Raw genomic sequence first — 25,323 nt, forward strand, 5'->3', positions numbered from 1 at the left:
TCTGAATATAAAAGTTATATCACAATGTTCATCTTTGCCTGTAGCATAATAAAACAGTCTACATTTCCAGACTACTGAAGCAATGTCTCTGTCTCCTGCATGGGTGGCTCGATAGAGCAATGGTTGGCAATTTGGACTTTGCATCCAATGATCCGATTTGAAACCTTGGAGGGACTTTTTTTATTACTCTTGAGCTTTTCCATTTCTTCATCTTTGTTCATTGATAGCTCAAATCCAACACCAGTAGGTTGAAAGAGTCAATTACTGAATGCTTTCAAAATGTCCATCAGCTTGAACAACTTACATCAATACAAACTTTACAATACTTTGACATCAAATTTCTTCACAAAGTAGTTAGCCATTATAAAATCATATCCTGATTTTCTCAAACGCATTTCAGACGGGTGATTCACAGCCTCACTTTTTTAAGCTTTCCCGCTATTGATAAGGCGAAAATAGCACATTTTGAATGAGAAGTTTTCTTCAATCAAACATAGAGGAACCCAAATGATGATCTCATTCAGCTAGTAAAAATGTTGTTTTATATTAGTATGGAAATCGTGAAAAGAAAATGTTTTTCATGCTGATTTACAACAGTTGATCTCCAATCGTAAAATATAAGCTTTTGGTCGGAGGCATGACAGGTACTGATCAAATTCTCATTTTTGAACTTTATTCACAAATCATATGATATGCTTTGTATACATCAACTGTATTGTTGGATCAATAATGAGTAAAAAGTGACTATCTCAATTTCAGGACATATAAAAGAGAAAGAAGTAGAAACTCATGTTTCAAATGCTGAGAGGCAACAACTGTTCATGATTTTCACCTCCACTAATTATATTTATTTTTATAATCTATATGTTTATATGTTCCTATAAATATACAGAGACATATAGCTATATATACAGAGATACATATGTACAGGTTGATTTTTACATGTTTATAAGTAAATGTGATATTGTTCCAAATAAAACTTCTAAGAACTGAATGGAAAAGAAAATTGTAATGTTCAGATAAGTCCCACTGAAATTTGTACTCAGATCCCTGTTTTCAGAGTCCAGAGTGCTAACCACGACACCATCCACCCTCCCGTACCAGGGTGAGCTTTCCATTTTGACAGAAGAGATTTGCCTCAGGGGGCAACTTATCTTTCATTGAAAAATATTATCTCACATAAAAACCACTGTTCAACAGAGTTATAACGTTATTTGAGTCTTTTGGGCAACATCCTTCCCCAACATAGTTCAATATGCAAAAGTTTACCAGAATAGGAAAGCAATCCAATTCAGTTTCTCTTTGACAGTAGAATATTAAAAACTTTGACATTTCCACATTGCTGCAGCAGTTTGCACTCCTTTCACATGGGAGGTTCCATGGTGTAATGGTTAGCACTTTGGACTTTGAATCCAATGATCCGAGTTCAAATCTCGGTGGGACCATTTTATGACTCTTGACCAAATCATTTTCTTTCAAGTGTATTCATTAATATCACATATCTAATACCGGTAGGGTGAAAAATTAATTTATTGATTATACTCTAAAAGTTTACTAGATGTGAGCAAATAATAGAATTTTTACAATACCTGGAAACTAAATGGCTCAAAATAATGAGAGATTTTACAAACTCACTCTGGTTTCTCAAACTCATCACAGGGGCTTGATGCACGACATTACTTTTTAAAATCTTACTGTTATTGATAAGGGGAACAAGGAACTTTTTAATTGCAAAGCATTCATTAAAACAAAACTTGAGGAGTCAAACTTTGTATTACGGGGACCGAAGATGTGCAGTTTGAATAATAATCTTGAAATTCAGACGTACAAAGATTTTACACACTGATTTTCAACAGTAAATCCACAACCAATAAAGTTGAATCTTTTGAAAGACATGTCAAAGGTGTGAATCTGAAATTCACTTTCAAAGAAATTCACAATGAAATGCACTGTGTAAGTCCAGCATGTTGTCAGCTAAGAAATCAGCAAAAATGAACTATCTCATTACTGGCCATATAGATGAGAAAGGAAAATAAACTCATGTTTACAATGTGGATGTGAAAGAACAGTTTCTAGGTTCAGCTTCAATATTTATGTTTATGAATAATTGATATGTTCATATTGTCTAACAGCTATCTAGATGGATAAAGCTATGTATGCATCTATACATACTTATGCGTTCATACGCATCAGTATAAAACATTGATATTAGGTTTTTTCTAGACCAAATTCTAAAAAATGAGTTAAACAGTGAATCTCATAATTGTAGTAGGTCCCACCGAGATTTGAACTCGGAGCGCTGGATTCAGAGTCCAGAGTGCTAACCATTACACCATGGAACCCTCTCACACAAGAGTGCCTTTTCCATTGAGACAAAAGAGAGCGCATCAGTGATGTCCTTCTCTTATATTGATAAAAAGATATCTCATTTGAATGGTCATAGTGGATATAGATTTAATGTGATTTGATTCTTTTCAGCTATATTCTCTATAAAAGTGTTAAATATTCAAATGTTTATCTGAATATAAAAGTTATATCACAATGTTCATCTTTGCCTGTAGCATAATAAAACAGTCTACATTTCCAGACTACTGAAGCAATGTCTCTGTCTCCTGCATGGGTGGCTCGATAGAGCAATGGTTGGCAATTTGGACTTTGCATCCAATGATCCGATTTGAAACCTTGGAGGGACTTTTTTTATTACTCTTGAGCTTTTCCATTTCTTCATCTTTGTTCATTGATAGCTCAAATCCAACACCAGTAGGTTGAAAGAGTCAATTACTGAATGCTTTCAAAATGTCCATCAGCTTGAACAACTTACATCAATACAAACTTTACAATACTTTGACATCAAATTTCTTCACAAAGTAGTTAGCCATTATAAAATCATATCCTGATTTTCTCAAACGCATTTCAGACGGGTGATTCACAGCCTCACTTTTTTAAGCTTTCCCGCTATTGATAAGGCGAAAATAGCACATTTTGAATGAGAAGTTTTCTTCAATCAAACATAGAGGAACCCAAATGATGATCTCATTCAGCTAGTAAAAATGTTGTTTTATATTAGTATGGAAATCGTGAAAAGAAAATGTTTTTCATGCTGATTTACAACAGTTGATCTCCAATCGTAAAATATAAGCTTTTGGTCGGAGGCATGACAGGTACTGATCAAATTCTCATTTTTGAACTTTATTCACAAATCATATGATATGCTTTGTATACATCAACTGTATTGTTGGATCAATAATGAGTAAAAAGTGACTATCTCAATTTCAGGACATATAAAAGAGAAAGAAGTAGAAACTCATGTTTCAAATGCTGAGAGGCAACAACTGTTCATGATTTTCACCTCCACTAATTATATTTATTTTTATAATCTATATGTTTATATGTTCCTATAAATATACAGAGACATATAGCTATATATACAGAGATACATATGTACAGGTTGATTTTTACATGTTTATAAGTAAATGTGATATTGTTCCAAATAAAACTTCTAAGAACTGAATGGAAAAGAAAATTGTAATGTTCAGATAAGTCCCACTGAAATTTGTACTCAGATCCCTGTTTTCAGAGTCCAGAGTGCTAACCACGACACCATCCACCCTCCCGTACCAGGGTGAGCTTTCCATTTTGACAGAAGAGATTTGCCTCAGGGGGCAACTTATCTTTCATTGAAAAATATTATCTCACATAAAAACCACTGTTCAACAGAGTTATAACGTTATTTGAGTCTTTTGGGCAACATCCTTCCCCAACATAGTTCAATATGCAAAAGTTTACCAGAATAGGAAAGCAATCCAATTCAGTTTCTCTTTGACAGTAGAATATTAAAAACTTTGACATTTCCACATTGCTGCAGCAGTTTGCACTCCTTTCACATGGGAGGTTCCATGGTGTAATGGTTAGCACTTTGGACTTTGAATCCAATGATCCGAGTTCAAATCTCGGTGGGACCATTTTATGACTCTTGACCAAATCATTTTCTTTCAAGTGTATTCATTAATATCACATATCTAATACCGGTAGGGTGAAAAATTAATTTATTGATTATACTCTAAAAGTTTACTAGATGTGAGCAAATAATAGAATTTTTACAATACCTGGAAACTAAATGGCTCAAAATAATGAGAGATTTTACAAACTCACTCTGGTTTCTCAAACTCATCACAGGGGCTTGATGCACGACATTACTTTTTAAAATCTTACTGTTATTGATAAGGGGAACAAGGAACTTTTTAATTGCAAAGCATTCATTAAAACAAAACTTGAGGAGTCAAACTTTGTATTACGGGGACCGAAGATGTGCAGTTTGAATAATAATCTTGAAATTCAGACGTACAAAGATTTTACACACTGATTTTCAACAGTAAATCCACAACCAATAAAGTTGAATCTTTTGAAAGACATGTCAAAGGTGTGAATCTGAAATTCACTTTCAAAGAAATTCACAATGAAATGCACTGTGTAAGTCCAGCATGTTGTCAGCTAAGAAATCAGCAAAAATGAACTATCTCATTACTGGCCATATAGATGAGAAAGGAAAATAAACTCATGTTTACAATGTGGATGTGAAAGAACAGTTTCTAGGTTCAGCTTCAATATTTATGTTTATGAATAATTGATATGTTCATATTGTCTAACAGCTATCTAGATGGATAAAGCTATGTATGCATCTATACATACTTATGCGTTCATACGCATCAGTATAAAACATTGATATTAGGTTTTTTCTAGACCAAATTCTAAAAAATGAGTTAAACAGTGAATCTCATAATTGTAGTAGGTCCCACCGAGATTTGAACTCGGAGCGCTGGATTCAGAGTCCAGAGTGCTAACCATTACACCATGGAACCCTCTCACACAAGAGTGTCTTTTCCATTGAGACAAAAGAGAGCGCATCAGTGATGTCCTTCTCTTATATTGATAAAAAGATATCTCATTTGAATGGTCATAGTGGATAGAGATTTAATGTGATTTGATTCTTTTCAGCTATATTCTCTATAAAAGTGTTAAATATTCAAATGTTTATCTGAATATAAAAGTTATATCACAATGTTCATCTTTGCCTGTAGCATAATAAAACAGTCTACATTTCCAGACTACTGAAGCAATGTCTCTGTCTCCTGCATGGGTGGCTCGATAGAGCAATGGTTGGCAATTTGGACTTTGCATCCAATGATCCGATTTGAAACCTTGGAGGGACTTTTTTTATTACTCTTGAGCTTTTCCATTTCTTCATCTTTGTTCATTGATAGCTCAAATCCAACACCAGTAGGTTGAAAGAGTCAATTATTGAATGCTTTCAAAATGTCCATCAGCTTGAACAACTTACATCAATACAAACTTTACAATACTTTGACATCAAATTTCTTCACAAAGTAGTTAGCCATTATAAAATCATATCCTGATTTTCTCAAACGCATTTCAGACGGGTGATTCACAGCCTCACTTTTTTAAGCTTTCCCGCTATTGATAAGGCGAAAATAGCACATTTTGAATGAGAAGTTTTCTTCAATCAAACATAGAGGAACCCAAATGATGATCTCATTCAGCTAGTAAAAATGTTGTTTTATATTAGTATGGAAATCGTGAAAAGAAAATGTTTTTCATGCTGATTTACAACAGTTGATCTCCAATCGTAAAATATAAGCTTTTGGTCGGAGGCATGACAGGTACTGATCAAATTCTCATTTTTGAACTTTATTCACAAATCATATGATATGCTTTGTATACATCAACTGTATTGTTGGATCAATAATGAGTAAAAAGTGACTATCTCAATTTCAGGACATATAAAAGAGAAAGAAGTAGAAACTCATGTTTCAAATGCTGAGAGGCAACAACTGTTCATGATTTTCACCTCCACTAATTATATTTATTTTTATAATCTATATGTTTATATGTTCCTATAAATATACAGAGACATATAGCTATATATACAGAGATACATATGTACAGGTTGATTTTTACATGTTTATAAGTAAATGTGATATTGTTCCAAATAAAACTTCTAAGAACTGAATGGAAAAGAAAATTGTAATGTTCAGATAAGTCCCACTGAAATTTGTACTCAGATCCCTGTTTTCAGAGTCCAGAGTGCTAACCACGACACCATCCACCCTCCCGTACCAGGGTGAGCTTTCCATTTTGACAGAAGAGATTTGCCTCAGGGGGCAACTTATCTTTCATTGAAAAATATTATCTCACATAAAAACCACTGTTCAACAGAGTTATAACGTTATTTGAGTCTTTTGGGCAACATCCTTCCCCAACATAGTTCAATATGCAAAAGTTTACCAGAATAGGAAAGCAATCCAATTCAGTTTCTCTTTGACAGTAGAATATTAAAAACTTTGACATTTCCACATTGCTGCAGCAGTTTGCACTCCTTTCACATGGGAGGTTCCATGGTGTAATGGTTAGCACTTTGGACTTTGAATCCAATGATCCGAGTTCAAATCTCGGTGGGACCATTTTATGACTCTTGACCAAATCATTTTCTTTCAAGTGTATTCATTAATATCACATATCTAATACCGGTAGGGTGAAAAATTAATTTATTGATTATACTCTAAAAGTTTACTAGATGTGAGCAAATAATAGAATTTTTACAATACCTGGAAACTAAATGGCTCAAAATAATGAGAGATTTTACAAACTCACTCTGGTTTCTCAAACTCATCACAGGGGCTTGATGCACGACATTACTTTTTAAAATCTTACTGTTATTGATAAGGGGAACAAGGAACTTTTTAATTGCAAAGCATTCATTAAAACAAAACTTGAGGAGTCAAACTTTGTATTACGGGGACCGAAGATGTGCAGTTTGAATAATAATCTTGAAATTCAGACGTACAAAGATTTTACACACTGATTTTCAACAGTAAATCCACAACCAATAAAGTTGAATCTTTTGAAAGACATGTCAAAGGTGTGAATCTGAAATTCACTTTCAAAGAAATTCACAATGAAATGCACTGTGTAAGTCCAGCATGTTGTCAGCTAAGAAATCAGCAAAAATGAACTATCTCATTACTGGCCATATAGATGAGAAAGGAAAATAAACTCATGTTTACAATGTGGATGTGAAAGAACAGTTTCTAGGTTCAGCTTCAATATTTATGTTTATGAATAATTGATATGTTCATATTGTCTAACAGCTATCTAGATGGATAAAGCTATGTATGCATCTATACATACTTATGCGTTCATACGCATCAGTATAAAACATTGATATTAGGTTTTTTCTAGACCAAATTCTAAAAAATGAGTTAAACAGTGAATCTCATAATTGTAGTAGGTCCCACCGAGATTTGAACTCGGAGCGCTGGATTCAGAGTCCAGAGTGCTAACCATTACACCATGGAACCCTCTCACACAAGAGTGTCTTTTCCATTGAGACAAAAGAGAGCGCATCAGTGATGTCCTTCTCTTATATTGATAAAAAGATATCTCATTTGAATGGTCATAGTGGATAGAGATTTAATGTGATTTGATTCTTTTCAGCTATATTCTCTATAAAAGTGTTAAATATTCAAATGTTTATCTGAATATAAAAGTTATATCACAATGTTCATCTTTGCCTGTAGCATAATAAAACAGTCTACATTTCCAGACTACTGAAGCAATGTCTCTGTCTCCTGCATGGGTGGCTCGATAGAGCAATGGTTGGCAATTTGGACTTTGCATCCAATGATCCGATTTGAAACCTTGGAGGGACTTTTTTTATTACTCTTGAGCTTTTCCATTTCTTCATCTTTGTTCATTGATAGCTCAAATCCAACACCAGTAGGTTGAAAGAGTCAATTATTGAATGCTTTCAAAATGTCCATCAGCTTGAACAACTTACATCAATACAAACTTTACAATACTTTGACATCAAATTTCTTCACAAAGTAGTTAGCCATTATAAAATCATATCCTGATTTTCTCAAACGCATTTCAGACGGGTGATTCACAGCCTCACTTTTTTAAGCTTTCCCGCTATTGATAAGGCGAAAATAGCACATTTTGAATGAGAAGTTTTCTTCAATCAAACATAGAGGAACCCAAATGATGATCTCATTCAGCTAGTAAAAATGTTGTTTTATATTAGTATGGAAATCGTGAAAAGAAAATGTTTTTCATGCTGATTTACAACAGTTGATCTCCAATCGTAAAATATAAGCTTTTGGTCGGAGGCATGACAGGTACTGATCAAATTCTCATTTTTGAACTTTATTCACAAATCATATGATATGCTTTGTATACATCAACTGTATTGTTGGATCAATAATGAGTAAAAAGTGACTATCTCAATTTCAGGACATATAAAAGAGAAAGAAGTAGAAACTCATGTTTCAAATGCTGAGAGGCAACAACTGTTCATGATTTTCACCTCCACTAATTATATTTATTTTTATAATCTATATGTTTATATGTTCCTATAAATATACAGAGACATATAGCTATATATACAGAGATACATATGTACAGGTTGATTTTTACATGTTTATAAGTAAATGTGATATTGTTCCAAATAAAACTTCTAAGAACTGAATGGAAAAGAAAATTGTAATGTTCAGATAAGTCCCACTGAAATTTGTACTCAGATCCCTGTTTTCAGAGTCCAGAGTGCTAACCACGACACCATCCACCCTCCCGTACCAGGGTGAGCTTTCCATTTTGACAGAAGAGATTTGCCTCAGGGGGCAACTTATCTTTCATTGAAAAATATTATCTCACATAAAAACCACTGTTCAACAGAGTTATAACGTTATTTGAGTCTTTTGGGCAACATCCTTCCCCAACATAGTTCAATATGCAAAAGTTTACCAGAATAGGAAAGCAATCCAATTCAGTTTCTCTTTGACAGTAGAATATTAAAAACTTTGACATTTCCACATTGCTGCAGCAGTTTGCACTCCTTTCACATGGGAGGTTCCATGGTGTAATGGTTAGCACTTTGGACTTTGAATCCAATGATCCGAGTTCAAATCTCGGTGGGACCATTTTATGACTCTTGACCAAATCATTTTCTTTCAAGTGTATTCATTAATATCACATATCTAATACCGGTAGGGTGAAAAATTAATTTATTGATTATACTCTAAAAGTTTACTAGATCTGAGCAAATAATAGAATTTTTACAATACCTGGAAACTAAATGGCTCAAAATAATGAGAGATTTTACAAACTCACTCTGGTTTCTCAAACTCATCACAGGGGCTTGATGCACGACATTACTTTTTAAAATCTTACTGTTATTGATAAGGGGAACAAGGAACTTTTTAATTGCAAAGCATTCATTAAAACAAAACTTGAGGAGTCAAACTTTGTATTACGGGGACCGAAGATGTGCAGTTTGAATAATAATCTTGAAATTCAGACGTACAAAGATTTTACACACTGATTTTCAACAGTAAATCCACAACCAATAAAGTTGAATCTTTTGAAAGACATGTCAAAGGTGTGAATCTGAAATTCACTTTCAAAGAAATTCACAATGAAATGCACTGTGTAAGTCCAGCATGTTGTCAGCTAAGAAATCAGCAAAAATGAACTATCTCATTACTGGCCATATAGATGAGAAAGGAAAATAAACTCATGTTTACAATGTGGATGTGAAAGAACAGTTTCTAGGTTCAGCTTCAATATTTATGTTTATGAATAATTGATATGTTCATATTGTCTAACAGCTATCTAGATGGATAAAGCTATGTATGCATCTATACATACTTATGCGTTCATACGCATCAGTATAAAACATTGATATTAGGTTTTTTCTAGACCAAATTCTAAAAAATGAGTTAAACAGTGAATCTCATAATTGTAGTAGGTCCCACCGAGATTTGAACTCGGAGCGCTGGATTCAGAGTCCAGAGTGCTAACCATTACACCATGGAACCCTCTCACACAAGAGTGTCTTTTCCATTGAGACAAAAGAGAGCGCATCAGTGATGTCCTTCTCTTATATTGATAAAAAGATATCTCATTTGAATGGTCATAGTGGATAGAGATTTAATGTGATTTGATTCTTTTCAGCTATATTCTCTATAAAAGTGTTAAATATTCAAATGTTTATCTGAATATAAAAGTTATATCACAATGTTCATCTTTGCCTGTAGCATAATAAAACAGTCTACATTTCCAGACTACTGAAGCAATGTCTCTGTCTCCTGCATGGGTGGCTCGATAGAGCAATGGTTGGCAATTTGGACTTTGCATCCAATGATCCGATTTGAAACCTTGGAGGGACTTTTTTTATTACTCTTGAGCTTTTCCATTTCTTCATCTTTGTTCATTGATAGCTCAAATCCAACACCAGTAGGTTGAAAGAGTCAATTATTGAATGCTTTCAAAATGTCCATCAGCTTGAACAACTTACATCAATACAAACTTTACAATACTTTGACATCAAATTTCTTCACAAAGTAGTTAGCCATTATAAAATCATATCCTGATTTTCTCAAACGCATTTCAGACGGGTGATTCACAGCCTCACTTTTTTAAGCTTTCCCGCTATTGATAAGGCGAAAATAGCACATTTTGAATGAGAAGTTTTCTTCAATCAAACATAGAGGAACCCAAATGATGATCTCATTCAGCTAGTAAAAATGTTGTTTTATATTAGTATGGAAATCGTGAAAAGAAAATGTTTTTCATGCTGATTTACAACAGTTGATCTCCAATCGTAAAATATAAGCTTTTGGTCGGAGGCATGACAGGTACTGATCAAATTCTCATTTTTGAACTTTATTCACAAATCATATGATATGCTTTGTATACATCAACTGTATTGTTGGATCAATAATGAGTAAAAAGTGACTATCTCAATTTCAGGACATATAAAAGAGAAAGAAGTAGAAACTCATGTTTCAAATGCTGAGAGGCAACAACTGTTCATGATTTTCACCTCCACTAATTATATTTATTTTTATAATCTATATGTTTATATGTTCCTATAAATATACAGAGACATATAGCTATATATACAGAGATACATATGTACAGGTTGATTTTTACATGTTTATAAGTAAATGTGATATTGTTCCAAATAAAACTTCTAAGAACTGAATGGAAAAGAAAATTGTAATGTTCAGATAAGTCCCACTGAAATTTGTACTCAGATCCCTGTTTTCAGAGTCCAGAGTGCTAACCACGACACCATCCACCCTCCCGTACCAGGGTGAGCTTTCCATTTTGACAGAAGAGATTTGCCTCAGGGGGCAACTTATCTTTCATTGAAAAATATTATCTCACATAAAAACCACTGTTCAACAGAGTTATAACGTTATTTGAGTCTTTTGGGCAACATCCTTCCCCAACATAGTTCAATATGCAAAAGTTTACCAGAATAGGAAAGCAATCCAATTCAGTTTCTCTTTGACAGTAGAATATTAAAAACTTTGACATTTCCACATTGCTGCAGCAGTTTGCACTCCTTTCACATGGGAGGTTCCATGGTGTAATGGTTAGCACTTTGGACTTTGAATCCAATGATCCGAGTTCAAATCTCGGTGGGACCATTTTATGACTCTTGACCAAATCATTTTCTTTCAAGTGTATTCATTAATATCACATATCTAATACCGGTAGGGTGAAAAATTAATTTATTGATTATACTCTAAAAGTTTACTAGATCTGAGCAAATAATAGAATTTTTACAATACCTGGAAACTAAATGGCTCAAAATAATGAGAGATTTTACAAACTCACTCTGGTTTCTCAAACTCATCACAGGGGCTTGATGCACGACATTACTTTTTAAAATCTTACTGTTATTGATAAGGGGAACAAGGAACTTTTTAATTGCAAAGCATTCATTAAAACAAAACTTGAGGAGTCAAACTTTGTATTACGGGGACCGAAGATGTGCAGTTTGAATAATAATCTTGAAATTCAGACGTACAAAGATTTTACACACTGATTTTCAACAGTAAATCCACAACCAATAAAGTTGAATCTTTTGAAAGACATGTCAAAGGTGTGAATCTGAAATTCACTTTCAAAGAAATTCACAATGAAATGCACTGTGTAAGTCCAGCATGTTGTCAGCTAAGAAATCAGCAAAAATGAACTATCTCATTACTGGCCATATAGATGAGAAAGGAAAATAAACTCATGTTTACAATGTGGATGTGAAAGAACAGTTTCTAGGTTCAGCTTCAATATTTATGTTTATGAATAATTGATATGTTCATATTGTCTAACAGCTATCTAGATGGATAAAGCTATGTATGCATCTATACATACTTATGCGTTCATACGCATCAGTATAAAACATTGATATTAGGTTTTTTCTAGACCAAATTCTAAAAAATGAGTTAAACAGTGAATCTCATAATTGTAGTAGGTCCCACCGAGATTTGAACTTGGATCGCTGGATTCAGAGTCCAGAGTGCTAACCATTACACCATGGAACCCTCTCACACAAGAGTGCCTTTTCCATTGAGACAAAAGAGAGCGCATCAGTGATGTCCTTCTCTTATATTGATAAAAAGATATCTCATTTGAATGGTCATAGTGGATATAGATTTAATGTGATTTGATTCTTTTCAGCTATATTCTCTATAAAAGTGTTAAATATTCAAATGTTTATCTGAATATAAAAGTTATATCACAATGTTCATCTTTGCCTGTAGCATAATAAAACAGTCTACATTTCCAGACTACTGAAGCAATGTCTCTGTCTCCTGCATGGGTGGCTCGATAGAGCAATGGTTGGCAATTTGGACTTTGCATCCAATGATCCGATTTGAAACCTTGGAGGGACTTTTTTTATTACTCTTGAGCTTTTCCATTTCTTCATTTTTGTTCATTGATAGCTCAAATCCAACACCAGTAGGTTGAAAGAGTCAATTATTGAATGCTTTCAAAATGTCCATCAGCTTGAACAACTTACATCAATACAAACTTTACAATACTTTGACATCAAATTTCTTCACAAAGTAGTTAGCCATTATAAAATCATGTCCTGATTTTCTCAAACGCATTTCAGACGGGTGATTCACAGCCTCACTTTTTTAAGCTTTCCCGCTATTGATAAGGCGAAAATAGCACATTTTGAATGAGAAGTTTTCTTCAATCAAACATAGAGGAACCCAAATGATGATCTCATTCAGCTAGTAAAAATGTTGTTTTATATTAGTATGGAAATCGTGAAAAGAAAATGTTTTTCATGCTGATTTACAACAGTTGATCTCCAATCGTAAAATATAAGCTTTTGGTCGGAGGCATGACAGGTACTGATCAAATTCTCATTTTTGAACTTTATTCACAAATCATATGATATGCTTTGTATACATCAACTGTATTGTTGGATCAATAATGAGTAAAAAGTGACTATCTCAATTTCAGGACATATAAAAGAGAAAGAAGTAGAAACTCATGTTTCAAATGCTGAGAGGCAACAACTGTTCATGATTTTCACCTCCACTAATTATATTTATTTTTATAATCTATATGTTTATATGTTCCTATAAATATACAGAGACATATAGCTATATATACAGAGATACATATGTACAGGTTGATTTTTACATGTTTATAAGTAAATGTGATATTGTTCCAAATAAAACTTCTAAGAACTGAATGGAAAAGAAAATTGTAATGTTCAGATAAGTCCCACTGAAATTTGTACTCAGATCCCTGTTTTCAGAGTCCAGAGTGCTAACCACGACACCATCCACCCTCCCGTACCAGGGTGAGCTTTCCATTTTGACAGAAGAGATTTGCCTCAGGGGGCAACTTATCTTTCATTGAAAAATATTATCTCACATAAAAACCACTGTTCAACAGAGTTATAACGTTATTTGAGTCTTTTGGGCAACATCCTTCCCCAACATAGTTCAATATGCAAAAGTTTACCAGAATAGGAAAGCAATCCAATTCAGTTTCTCTTTGACAGTAGAATATTAAAAACTTTGACATTTCCACATTGCTGCAGCAGTTTGCACTCCTTTCACATGGGAGGTTCCATGGTGTAATGGTTAGCACTTTGGACTTTGAATCCAATGATCCGAGTTCAAATCTCGGTGGGACCATTTTATGACTCTTGACCAAATCATTTTCTTTCAAGTGTATTCATTAATATCACATATCTAATACCGGTAGGGTGAAAAATTAATTTATTGATTATACTCTAAAAGTTTACTAGATGTGAGCAAATAATAGAATTTTTACAATACCTGGAAACTAAATGGCTCAAAATAATGAGAGATTTTACAAACTCACTCTGGTTTCTCAAACTCATCACAGGGGCTTGATGCACGACATTACCTTTTAAAATCTTACTGTTATTGATAAGGGGAACAAGGAACTTTTTAATTGCAAAGCATTCATTAAAACAAAACTTGAGGAGTTAAATTTTGTATTACGGGGACCGAAGATGTGCAGTTTGAATAATAATCTTGAAATTCAGACGTACAAAGATTTTACACACTGATTTTCAACAGTAAATCCACAACCAATAAAGTTGAATCTTTTGAAAGACATGTCAAAGGTGTGAATCTGAAATTCACTTTCAAAGAAATTCACAATGAAATGCACTGTGTAAGTCCAGCATGTTGTCAGCTAAGAAATCAGCAAAAATGAACTATCTCATTACTGGCCATATAGATGAGAAAGGAAAATAAACTCATGTTTACAATGTGGATGTGAAAGAACAGTTTCTAGGTTCAGCTTCAATATTTATGTTTATGAATAATTGATATGTTCATATTGTCTAACAGCTATCTAGATGGATAAAGCTATGTATGCATCTATACATACTTATGCGTTCATACGCATCAGTATAAAACATTGATATTAGGTTTTTTCTAGACCAAATTCTAAAAAATGAGTTAAACAGTGAATCTCATAATTGTAGTAGGTCCCACCGAGATTTGAACTCGGATCGCTGGATTCAGAGTCCAGAGTGCTAACCATTACACCATGGAACCCTCTCACACAAGAGTGTCTTTTCCATTGAGACAAAAGAGAGCGCATCAGTGATGTCCTTCTCTTATATTGATAAAAAGATATCTCATTTGAATGGTCATAGTGGATAGAGATTTAATGTGATTTGATTCTTTTCAGCTATATTCTCTATAAAAGTGTTAAATATTCAAATGTTTATCTGAATATAAAAGTTATATCACAATGTTCATCTTTGCCTGTAGCATAATAAAACAGTCGACATTTCCAGACTACTGAAGCAATGTCTCTGTCTCCTGCATGGGTGGCTCGATAGAGCAATGGTTGGCAATTTGGACTTTGCATCCAATGATCCGATTTGAAACCTTGGAGGGACTTTTTTTATTACTCTTGAGCTTTTCCATTTCTTCATCTTTGTTCATTGATAGCTCAAATCCAACACCAGTAGGTTGAAAGAGTCAATTATTGAATGCTTTCAAAATGTCCATCAGCTTGAACAACTTACATCAATACAAACTTTACAATACTTTGACATCAAATTTCTTCACAAAGTAGTTAGCCATTATAAAATCATGTCCTGATTTTCTCAAACGCATTTCAGACGGGTGATTCACAGCCTCACTTTTTTAAGCTTTCCCGCTATTGATAAGGCGAAAATAGCACATTTTGAATGAGAAGTTTTCTTCAATCAAACATAGAGGAACCCAAATGATGATCTCATTCAGCTAGTAAAAATGTTGTTTTATATTAGTATGGAAATCGTGAAAAGAAAATGTTTTTCATGCTGATTTACAACAGTTGATCTCCAATCGTAAAATATAAGCTTTTGGTCGGAGGCATGACAGGTACTGATCAAATTCTCATTTTTGAACTTTATTCACAAATCATATGATATGCTTTGTATACATCAACTGTATTGTTGGATCAATAATGAGTAAAAAGTGACTATCTCAATTTCAGGACATATAAAAGAGAAAGAAGTAGAAACTCATGTTTCAAATGCTGAGAGGCAACAACTGTTCATGATTTTCACCTCCACTAATTATATTTATTTTTATAATCTATATGTTTATATGTTCCTATAAATATTCAGAGACATATAGCTATATATACAGAGATACATATGTACAGGTTGATTTTTACATGTTTATAAGTAAATGTGATATTGTTCCAAATAAAACTTCTAAGAACTGAATGGAAAAGAAAATTGTAATGTTCAGATAAGTCCCACTGAAATTTGTACTCAGATCCCTGTTTTCAGAGTCCAGAGTGCTAACCACGACACCATCCACCCTCCCGTACCAGGGTGAGCTTTCCATTTTGACAGAAGAGATTTGCCTCAGGGGGCAACTTATCTTTCATTGAAAAATATTATCTCACATAAAAACCACTGTTCAACAGAGTTATAACGTTATTTGAGTCTTTTGGGCAACATCCTTCCCCAACATAGTTCAATATGCAAAAGTTTACCAGAATAGGAAAGCAATCCAATTCAGTTTCTCTTTGACAGTAGAATATTAAAAACTTTGACATTTCCACATTGCTGCAGCAGTTTGCACTCCTTTCACATGGGAGGTTCCATGGTGTAATGGTTAGCACTTTGGACTTTGAATCCAATGATCCGAGTTCAAATCTCGGTGGGACCATTTTATGACTCTTGACCAAATCATTTTCTTTCAAGTGTATTCATTAATATCACATATCTAATACCGGTAGGGTGAAAAATTAATTTATTGATTATACTCTAAAAGTTTACTAGATGTGAGCAAATAATAGAATTTTTACAATACCTGGAAACTAAATGGCTCAAAATAATGAGAGATTTTACAAACTCACTCTGGTTTCTCAAACTCATCACAGGGGCTTGATGCACGACATTACCTTTTAAAATCTTACTGTTATTGATAAGGGGAACAAGGAACTTTTTAATTGCAAAGCATTCATTAAAACAAAACTTGAGGAGTTAAATTTTGTATTACGGGGACCGAAGATGTGCAGTTTGAATAATAATCTTGAAATTCAGACGTACAAAGATTTTACACACTGATTTTCAACAGTAAATCCACAACCAATAAAGTTGAATCTTTTGAAAGACATGTCAAAGGTGTGAATCTGAAATTCACTTTCAAAGAAATTCACAATGAAATGCACTGTGTAAGTCCAGCATGTTGTCAGCTAAGAAATCAGCAAAAATGAACTATCTCATTACTGGCCATATAGATGAGAAAGGAAAATAAACTCATGTTTACAATGTGGATGTGAAAGAACAGTTTCTAGGTTCAGCTTCAATATTTATGTTTATGAATAATTGATATGTTCATATTGTCTAACAGCTATCTAGATGGATAAAGCTATGTATGCATCTATACATACTTATGCGTTCATACGCATCAGTATAAAACATTGATATTAGGTTTTTTCTAGACCAAATTCTAAAAAATGAGTTAAACAGTGAATCTCATAATTGTAGTAGGTCCCACCGAGATTTGAACTCGGATCGCTGGATTCAGAGTCCAGAGTGCTAACCATTACACCATGGAACCCTCTCACACAAGAGTGTCTTTTCCATTGAGACAAAAGAGAGCGCATCAGTGATGTCCTTCTCTTATATTGATAAAAAGATATCTCATTTGAATGGTCATAGTGGATAGAGATTTAATGTGATTTGATTCTTTTCAGCTATATTCTCTATAAAAGTGTTAAATATTCAAATGTTTATCTGAATATAAAAGTTATATCACAATGTTCATCTTTGCCTGTAGCATAATAAAACAGTCGACATTTCCAGACTACTGAAGCAATGTCTCTGTCTCCTGCATGGGTGGCTCGATAGAGCAATGGTTGGCAATTTGGACTTTGCATCCAATGATCCGATTTGAAACCTTGGAGGGACTTTTTTTATTACTCTTGAGCTTTTCCATTTCTTCATCTTTGTTCATTGATAGCTCAAATCCAACACCAGTAGGTTGAAAGAGTCAATTATTGAATGCTTTCAAAATGTCCATCAGCTTGAACAACTTACATCAATACAAACTTTACAATACTTTGACATCAAATTTCTTCACAAAGTAGTTAGCCATTATAAAATCATATCCTGATTTTCTCAAACGCATTTCAGACGGGTGATTCACAGCCTCACTTTTTTAAGCTTTCCCGCTATTGATAAGGCGAAAATAGCACATTTTGAATGAGAAGTTTTCTTCAATCAAACATAGAGGAACCCAAATGATGATCTCATTCAGCTAGTAAAAATGTTGTTTTATATTAGTATGGAAATCGTGAAAAGAAAATGTTTTTCATGCTGATTTACAACAGTTGATCTCCAATCGTAAAATATAAGCTTTTGGTCGGAGGCATGACAGGTACTGATCAAATTCTCATTTTTGAACTTTATTCACAAATCATATGATATGCTTTGTATACATCAACTGTATTGTTGGATCAATAATGAGTAAAAAGTGACTATCTCAATTTCAGGACATATAAAAGAGAAAGAAGTAGAAACTCATGTTTCAAATGCTGAGAGGCAACAACTGTTCATGATTTTCACCTCCACTAATTATATTTATTTTTATAATCTATATGTTTATATGTTCCTATAAATATTCAGAGACATATAGCTATATATACAGAGATACATATGTACAGGTTGATTTTTACATGTTTATAAGTAAATGTGATATTGTTCCAAATAAAACTTCTAAGAACTGAATGGAAAAGAAAATTGTAATGTTCAGATAAGTCCCACTGAAATTTGTACTCAGATCCCTGTTTTCAGAGTCCAGAGTGCTAACCACGACACCATCCACCCTCCCGTACCAGGGTGAGCTTTCCATTTTGACAGAAGAGATTTGCCTCAGGGGGCAACTTATCTTTCATTGAAAAATATTATCTCACATAAAAACCACTGTTCAACAGAGTTATAACGTTATTTGAGTCTTTTGGGCAACATCCTTCCCCAACATAGTTCAATATGCAAAAGTTTACCAGAATAGGAAAGCAATCCAATTCAGTTTCTCTTTGACAGTAGAATATTAAAAACTTTGACATTTCCACATTGCTGCAGCAGTTTGCACTCCTTTCACATGGGAGGTTCCATGGTGTAATGGTTAGCACTTTGGACTTTGAATCCAATGATCCGAGTTCAAATCTCGGTGGGACCATTTTATGACTCTTGACCAAATCATTTTCTTTCAAGTGTATTCATTAATATCACATATCTAATACCGGTAGGGTGAAAAATTAATTTATTGATTATACTCTAAAAGTTTACTAGATGTGAGCAAATAATAGAATTTTTACAATACCTGGAAACTAAATGGCTCAAAATAATGAGAGATTTTACAAACTCACTCTGGTTTCTCAAACTCATCACAGGGGCTTGATGCACGACATTACCTTTTAAAATCTTACTGTTATTGATAAGGGGAACAAGGAACTTTTTAATTGCAAAGCATTCATTAAAACAAAACTTGAGGAGTTAAATTTTGTATTACGGGGACCGAAGATGTGCAGTTTGAATAATAATCTTGAAATTCAGACGTACAAAGATTTTACACACTGATTTTCAACAGTAAATCCACAACCAATAAAGTTGAATCTTTTGAAAGACATGTCAAAGGTGTGAATCTGAAATTCACTTTCAAAGAAATTCACAATGAAATGCACTGTGTAAGTCCAGCATGTTGTCAGCTAAGAAATCAGCAAAAATGAACTATCTCATTACTGGCCATATAGATGAGAAAGGAAAATAAACTCATGTTTACAATGTGGATGTGAAAGAACAGTTTCTAGGTTCAGCTTCAATATTTATGTTTATGAATAATTGATATGTTCATATTGTCTAACAGCTATCTAGATGGATAAAGCTATGTATGCATCTATACATACTTATGCGTTCATACGCATCAGTATAAAACATTGATATTAGGTTTTTTCTAGACCAAATTCTAAAAAATGAGTTAAACAGTGAATCTCATAATTGTAGTAGGTCCCACCGAGATTTGAACTCGGATCGCTGGATTCAGAGTCCAGAGTGCTAACCATTACACCATGGAACCCTCTCACACAAGAGTGTCTTTTCCATTGAGACAAAAGAGAGCGCATCAGTGATGTCCTTCTCTTATATTGATAAAAAGATATCTCATTTGAATGGTCATAGTGGATAGAGATTTAATGTGATTTGATTCTTTTCAGCTATATTCTCTATAAAAGTGTTAAATATTCAAATGTTTATCTGAATATAAAAGTTATATCACAATGTTCATCTTTGCCTCTAGCATAATAAAACAGTCTACATTTCCAGACTACTGAAGCAATGTCTCTGTCTCCTGCATGGGTGGCTCGATAGAGCAATGGTTGGCAATTTGGACTTTGCATCCAATGATCCGATTTGAAACCTTGGAGGGACTTTTTTTATTACTCTTGAGCTTTTCCATTTCTTCATCTTTGTTCATTGATAGCTCAAATCCAACACCAGTAGGTTGAAAGAGTCAATTATTGAATGCTTTCAAAATGTCCATCAGCTTGAACAACTTACATCAATACAAACTTTACAATACTTTGACATCAAATTTCTTCACAAAGTAGTTAGCCATTATAAAATCATATCCTGATTTTCTCAAACGCATTTCAGACGGGTGATTCACAGCCTCACTTTTTTAAGCTTTCCCGCTATTGATAAGGCGAAAATAGCACATTTTGAATGAGAAGTTTTCTTCAATCAAACATAGAGGAACCCAAATGATGATCTCATTCAGCTAGTAAAAATGTTGTTTTATATTAGTATGGAAATCGTGAAAAGAAAATGTTTTTCATGCTGATTTACAACAGTTGATCTCCAATCGTAAAATATAAGCTTTTGGTCGGAGGCATGACAGGTACTGATCAAATTCTCATTTTTGAACTTTATTCACAAATCATATGATATGCTTTGTATACATCAACTGTATTGTTGGATCAATAATGAGTAAAAAGTGACTATCTCAATTTCAGGACATATAAAAGAGAAAGAAGTAGAAACTCATGTTTCAAATGCTGAGAGGCAACAACTGTTCATGATTTTCACCTCCACTAATTATATTTATTTTTATAATCTATATGTTTATATGTTCCTATAAATATTCAGAGACATATAGCTATATATACAGAGATACATATGTACAGGTTGATTTTTACATGTTTATAAGTAAATGTGATATTGTTCCAAATAAAACTTCTAAGAACTGAATGGAAAAGAAAATTGTAATGTTCAGATAAGTCCCACTGAAATTTGTACTCAGATCCCTGTTTTCAGAGTCCAGAGTGCTAACCACGACACCATCCACCCTCCCGTACCAGGGTGAGCTTTCCATTTTGACAGAAGAGATTTGCCTCAGGGGGCAACTTATCTTTCATTGAAAAATATTATCTCACATAAAAACCACTGTTCAACAGAGTTATAACGTTATTTGAGTCTTTTGGGCAACATCCTTCCCCAACATAGTTCAATATGCAAAAGTTTACCAGAATAGGAAAGCAATCCAATTCAGTTTCTCTTTGACAGTAGAATATTAAAAACTTTGACATTTCCACATTGCTGCAGCAGTTTGCACTCCTTTCACATGGGAGGTTCCATGGTGTAATGGTTAGCACTTTGGACTTTGAATCCAATGATCCGAGTTCAAATCTCGGTGGGACCATTTTATGACTCTTGACCAAATCATTTTCTTTCAAGTGTATTCATTAATATCACATATCTAATACCGGTAGGGTGAAAAATTAATTTATTGATTATACTCTAAAAGTTTACTAGATTTGAGCAAATAATAGAATTTTTACAATACCTGGAAACTAAATGGCTCAAAATAATGAGAGATTTTACAAACTCACTCTGGTTTCTCAAACTCATCACAGGGGCTTGATGCACGACATTACCTTTTAAAATCTTACTGTTATTGATAAGGGGAACAAGGAACTTTTTAATTGCAAAGCATTCATTAAAACAAAACTTGAGGAGTTAAACTTTGTATTACGGGGACCGAAGATGTGCAGTTTGAATAATAATCTTGAAATTCAGACGTACAAAGATTTTACACACTGATTTTCAACAGTAAATCCACAACCAATAAAGTTGAATCTTTTGAAAGACATGTCAAAGGTGTGAATCTGAAATTCACTTTCAAAGAAATTCACAATGAAATGCACTGTGTAAGTCCAGCATGTTGTCAGCTAAGAAATCAGCAAAAATGAACTATCTCATTACTGGCCATATAGATGAGAAAGGAAAATAAACTCATGTTTACAATGTGGATGTGAAAGAACAGTTTCTAGGTTCAGCTTCAATATTTATGTTTATGAATAATTGATATGTTCATATTGTCTAACAGCTATCTAGATGGATAAAGCTATGTATGCATCTATACATACTTATGCGTTCATACGCATCAGTATAAAACATTGATATTAGGTTTTTTCTAGACCAAATTCTAAAAAATGAGTTAAACAGTGAATCTCATAATTGTAGTAGGTCCCACTGAGATTTGAACTCGGATCGCTGGATTCAGAGTCCAGAGTGCTAACCATTACACCATGGAACCCTCTCACACAAGAGTGTCTTTTCCATTGAGACAAAAGAGAGCGCATCAGTGATGTCCTTCTCTTATATTGATAAAAAGATATCTCATTTGAATGGTCATAGTGGATAGAGATTTAATGTGATTTGATTCTTTTCAGCTATATTCTCTATAAAAGTGTTAAATATTCAAATGTTATCTGAATATAAAAGTTATATCACAATGTTCATCTTTGCCTGTAGCATAATAAAACAGTCTACATTTCCAGACTACTGAAGCAATGTCTTTGTCTCCTGCATGGGTGGCTCGATAGAGCAATGGTTGGCAATTTGGACTTTGCATCCAATGATCCGATTTGAAACCTTGGAGGGACTTTTTTTATTACTCTTGAGCTTTTCCATTTCTTCATCTTTGTTCATTGATAGCTCAAATCCAACACCAGTAGGTTGAAAGAGTCAATTATTGAATGCTTTCAAAATGTCCATCAGCTTGAACAACTTACATCAATACAAACTTTACAATACTTTGACATCAAATTTCTTCACAAAGTAGTTAGCCATTATAAAATCATATCCTGATTTTCTCAAACGCATTTCAGACGGGTGATTCACAGCCTCACTTTTTTAAGCTTTCCCGCTATTGATAAGGCGAAAATAGCACATTTTGAATGAGAAGTTTTCTTCAATCAAACATAGAGGAACCCAAATGATGATCTCATTCAGCTAGTAAAAATGTTGTTTTATATTAGTATGGAAATCGTGAAAAGAAAATGTTTTTCATGCTGATTTACAACAGTTGATCTCCAATCGCAAAATATAAGCTTTTGGTCGGAGGCATGACAGGTACTGATCAAATTCTCATTTTTGAACTTTATTCACAAATCATATGATATGCTTTGTATACATCAACTGTATTGTTGGATCAATAATGAGTAAAAAGTGACTATCTCAATTTCAGGACATATAAAAGAGAAAGAAGTAGAAACTCATGTTTCAAATGCTGAGAGGCAACAACTGTTCATGATTTTCACCTCCACTAATTATATTTATTTTTATAATCTATATGTTTATATGTTCCTATAAATATTCAGAGACATATAGCTATATATACAGAGATACATATGTACAGGTTGATTTTTACATGTTTATAAGTAAATGTGATATTGTTCCAAATAAAACTTCTAAGAACTGAATGGAAAAGAAAATTGTAATGTTCAGATAAGTCCCACTGAAATTTGTACTCAGATCCCTGTTTTCAGAGTCCAGAGTGCTAACCACGACACCATCCACCCTCCCGTACCAGGGTGAGCTTTCCATTTTGACAGAAGAGATTTGCCTCAGGGGGCAACTTATCTTTCATTGAAAAATATTATCTCACATAAAAACCACTGTTCAACAGAGTTATAACGTTATTTGAGTCTTTTGGGCAACATCCTTCCCCAACATAGTTCAATATGCAAAAGTTTACCAGAATAGGAAAGCAATCCAATTCAGTTTCTCTTTGACAGTAGAATATTAAAAACTTTGACATTTCCACATTGCTGCAGCAGTTTGCACTCCTTTCACATGGGAGGTTCCATGGTGTAATGGTTAGCACTTTGGACTTTGAATCCAATGATCCGAGTTCAAATCTCGGTGGGACCATTTTATGACTCTTGACCAAATCATTTTCTTTCAAGTGTATTCATTAATATCACATATCTAATACCGGTAGGGTGAAAAATTAATTTATTGATTATACTCTAAAAGTTTACTAGATGTGAGCAAATAATAGAATTTTTACAATACCTGGAAACTAAATGGCTCAAAATAATGAGAGATTTTACAAACTCACTCTGGTTTCTCAAACTCATCACAGGGGCTTGATGCACGACATTACCTTTTAAAATCTTACTGTTATTGATAAGGGGAACAAGGAACTTTTTAATTGCAAAGCATTCATTAAAACAAAACTTGAGGAGTTAAACTTTGTATTACGGGGACCGAAGATGTGCAGTTTGAATAATAATCTTGAAATTCAGACGTACAAAGATTTTACACACTGATTTTCAACAGTAAATCCACAACCAATAAAGTTGAATCTTTTGAAAGACATGTCAAAGGTGTGAATCTGAAATTCACTTTCAAAGAAATTCACAATGAAATGCACTGTGTAAGTCCAGCATGTTGTCAGCTAAGAAATCAGCAAAAATGAACTATCTCATTACTGGCCATATAGATGAGAAAGGAAAATAAACTCATGTTTACAATGTGGATGTGAAAGAACAGTTTCTAGGTTCAGCTTCAATATTTATGTTTATGAATAATTGATATGTTCATATTGTCTAACAGCTATCTAGATGGATAAAGCTATGTATGCATCTATACATACTTATGCGTTCATACGCATCAGTATAAAACATTGATATTAGGTTTTTTCTAGACCAAATTCTAAAAAATGAGTTAAACAGTGAATCTCATAATTGTAGTAGGTCCCACTGAGATTTGAACTCGGATCGCTGGATTCAGAGTCCAGAGTGCTAACCATTACACCATGGAACCCTCTCACACAAGAGTGTCTTTTCCATTGAGACAAAAGAGAGCGCATCAGTGATGTCCTTCTCTTATATTGATAAAAAGATATCTCATTTGAATGGTCATAGTGGATAGAGATTTAATGTGATTTGATTCTTTTCAGCTATATTCTCTATAAAAGTGTTAAATATTCAAATGTTTATCTGAATATAAAAGTTATATCACAATGTTCATCTTTGCCTGTAGCATAATAAAACAGTCTACATTTCCAGACTACTGAAGCAATGTCTCTGTCTCCTGCATGGGTGGCTCGATAGAGCAATGGTTGGCAATTTGGACTTTGCATCCAATGATCC

The 25,323-nt window shown here is 33.6% G+C and overlaps 17 non-coding genes across 17 annotated transcripts; 10 read left to right on the forward strand and 7 right to left on the reverse strand.

Moving 5' to 3' along the window:
- The first annotated feature begins 1,373 nt into the window (after window positions 1-1,373).
- On the forward strand, window positions 1,374-1,445 carry TRNAQ-UUG (transfer RNA glutamine (anticodon UUG)). Its single transcript has one exon. It is a non-coding gene; the product is annotated as a tRNA-Gln (tRNA).
- Window positions 1,446-2,270: 825 nt separating this feature from the next.
- TRNAQ-CUG (transfer RNA glutamine (anticodon CUG)) lies at window positions 2,271-2,342 on the reverse strand. The gene has a single exon. It is a non-coding gene; the product is annotated as a tRNA-Gln (tRNA).
- Window positions 2,343-3,890: 1,548 nt separating this feature from the next.
- TRNAQ-UUG (transfer RNA glutamine (anticodon UUG)) lies at window positions 3,891-3,962 on the forward strand. The gene has a single exon. It is a non-coding gene; the product is annotated as a tRNA-Gln (tRNA).
- An 825-nt stretch (window positions 3,963-4,787) lies between these two features.
- Window positions 4,788-4,859, reverse strand: TRNAQ-CUG (transfer RNA glutamine (anticodon CUG)). The gene has a single exon. It is a non-coding gene; the product is annotated as a tRNA-Gln (tRNA).
- A 1,548-nt stretch (window positions 4,860-6,407) lies between these two features.
- Window positions 6,408-6,479, forward strand: TRNAQ-UUG (transfer RNA glutamine (anticodon UUG)). Its single transcript has one exon. It is a non-coding gene; the product is annotated as a tRNA-Gln (tRNA).
- Window positions 6,480-7,304: 825 nt separating this feature from the next.
- TRNAQ-CUG (transfer RNA glutamine (anticodon CUG)) lies at window positions 7,305-7,376 on the reverse strand. The gene has a single exon. It is a non-coding gene; the product is annotated as a tRNA-Gln (tRNA).
- Window positions 7,377-8,924: 1,548 nt separating this feature from the next.
- On the forward strand, window positions 8,925-8,996 carry TRNAQ-UUG (transfer RNA glutamine (anticodon UUG)). The gene has a single exon. It is a non-coding gene; the product is annotated as a tRNA-Gln (tRNA).
- An 825-nt stretch (window positions 8,997-9,821) lies between these two features.
- On the reverse strand, window positions 9,822-9,893 carry TRNAQ-CUG (transfer RNA glutamine (anticodon CUG)). The gene has a single exon. It is a non-coding gene; the product is annotated as a tRNA-Gln (tRNA).
- Window positions 9,894-11,441: 1,548 nt separating this feature from the next.
- Window positions 11,442-11,513, forward strand: TRNAQ-UUG (transfer RNA glutamine (anticodon UUG)). Its single transcript has one exon. It is a non-coding gene; the product is annotated as a tRNA-Gln (tRNA).
- Window positions 11,514-13,958: 2,445 nt separating this feature from the next.
- On the forward strand, window positions 13,959-14,030 carry TRNAQ-UUG (transfer RNA glutamine (anticodon UUG)). Its single transcript has one exon. It is a non-coding gene; the product is annotated as a tRNA-Gln (tRNA).
- Window positions 14,031-14,855: 825 nt separating this feature from the next.
- On the reverse strand, window positions 14,856-14,927 carry TRNAQ-CUG (transfer RNA glutamine (anticodon CUG)). The gene has a single exon. It is a non-coding gene; the product is annotated as a tRNA-Gln (tRNA).
- A 1,548-nt stretch (window positions 14,928-16,475) lies between these two features.
- On the forward strand, window positions 16,476-16,547 carry TRNAQ-UUG (transfer RNA glutamine (anticodon UUG)). The gene has a single exon. It is a non-coding gene; the product is annotated as a tRNA-Gln (tRNA).
- An 825-nt stretch (window positions 16,548-17,372) lies between these two features.
- TRNAQ-CUG (transfer RNA glutamine (anticodon CUG)) lies at window positions 17,373-17,444 on the reverse strand. The gene has a single exon. It is a non-coding gene; the product is annotated as a tRNA-Gln (tRNA).
- A 1,548-nt stretch (window positions 17,445-18,992) lies between these two features.
- On the forward strand, window positions 18,993-19,064 carry TRNAQ-UUG (transfer RNA glutamine (anticodon UUG)). The gene has a single exon. It is a non-coding gene; the product is annotated as a tRNA-Gln (tRNA).
- An 825-nt stretch (window positions 19,065-19,889) lies between these two features.
- On the reverse strand, window positions 19,890-19,961 carry TRNAQ-CUG (transfer RNA glutamine (anticodon CUG)). Its single transcript has one exon. It is a non-coding gene; the product is annotated as a tRNA-Gln (tRNA).
- A 1,548-nt stretch (window positions 19,962-21,509) lies between these two features.
- Window positions 21,510-21,581, forward strand: TRNAQ-UUG (transfer RNA glutamine (anticodon UUG)). The gene has a single exon. It is a non-coding gene; the product is annotated as a tRNA-Gln (tRNA).
- A 2,444-nt stretch (window positions 21,582-24,025) lies between these two features.
- On the forward strand, window positions 24,026-24,097 carry TRNAQ-UUG (transfer RNA glutamine (anticodon UUG)). Its single transcript has one exon. It is a non-coding gene; the product is annotated as a tRNA-Gln (tRNA).
- Window positions 24,098-25,323: the final 1,226 nt, after the last annotated feature.

This window comes from Triturus cristatus, chromosome 5_2, assembly GCF_964204655.1.
Source record: "Triturus cristatus chromosome 5_2, aTriCri1.1, whole genome shotgun sequence".
Lineage (NCBI taxonomy): Eukaryota > Metazoa > Chordata > Amphibia > Caudata > Salamandridae > Triturus > Triturus cristatus.